This window comes from Sinocyclocheilus anshuiensis, unplaced genomic scaffold (assembly GCF_001515605.1).
Source record: "Sinocyclocheilus anshuiensis isolate Anshui unplaced genomic scaffold, SAMN03320099.WGS_v1.1 scaffold680, whole genome shotgun sequence".
Lineage (NCBI taxonomy): Eukaryota > Metazoa > Chordata > Actinopteri > Cypriniformes > Cyprinidae > Sinocyclocheilus > Sinocyclocheilus anshuiensis.
Window position 1 is genome coordinate 1,361,602 of NW_015555783.1, and position 1,323 is coordinate 1,362,924.

Here is a 1,323-nt window from a genome sequence, read left to right on the forward strand (position 1 = left end):
TTTGCATCAGTTTAAATTTTTCCAGTAATATACTGGAGTTTTTTTATGTGCAATAAACACTTTCTTAAATTACTTTTTCAAGATTTTGCAGCTTGATTTCAAAGTTACAGCTTTGATTTGAGCTATTTTATTTATGTTTATTTTTATATGTCACTGTAAATCACTGTATTTTGGATTACAAGCAAACAATCTAGTGAATTGAATCATCATCACATCCAAACAAATAACAAGTCTGCAGATAAATGCATTAAATCTCACTGGAATACCATTCATTTCTGCATGAAGGGATGATATCTGCACTTTATTTTAAAGACTCCATGCCCTTATAATAAATATTACCTACTCTGCATGAATGTGAGTGCGTATGAGTGTGTATGTATGTGTCCGTCTTTAATTTATATGTGGCATGTTTTGCTGCATAAAAATCATATATTTAAGACCGCCAGAAGCAGAGGTGGCGTCTTTATTTGGACATATATTTAAAACATATATTTAAAACTGTTAATAACACTGCAAACATTTGCACGTAACACTTTCACTTTTTATCCCAGTGTTTCCACTTGGACTGACTTTTTTTTTTTATAGTTTGCACTGTATAGTTTACACCGCAATACTCCACAGGTGTTTGGAATGTCTATTATTTAAAGATTTATTTATTATATATATTTGATGCATTTGCTTTAGGCAATTACTTTTGACTAACTGTATAAAGGAGTATATAAATAAAAGGAATGCATATCAGTTTTGCGCTCACTGTTGTTCCTGTGGCTGTTTAATTTATTGAGTATTTATTGAATTTATTTACTGAGTCAATTTATTTTTTAAGAAGGAAGCACTTAAACATAAAATTAAAAATCATGAGTAAAACATTTGCTGGTCACTGGTGCAAAATAAACCTAACAAAAATAACAGCACTTCTATAAACACCTGCTTGTCCATATGCAGTGCTATTTATATTTATTAATATTTAGACTTTTTTTATATTTTCAGTTTTTATTTTAATTTCAGTTTTAGTATTTTTATGTGCCTTTCACATTTTTATTAGTTTGTTTTGTTTGTGTAATTTTAGTACTCCAATATAAACTTATTTTATTTCAGACAGTTGTCAAGGCAATATTTTAAGGTTTTGAAGCTTGCGAAGCCTTCAATCATTTATTTCAGTTTTACTTCAATTAACAAAAATGTTATCTAGTAGTTTCAGTTTTGGTTAACAACAACAACACTGATGAGAAATGCCCTGCATGATCCATAAGGACATTTGATTTTCAATTTTATAAAATTATTAAACAAATTATTGTTTTAAATGTTGCAGATTTATGAAGC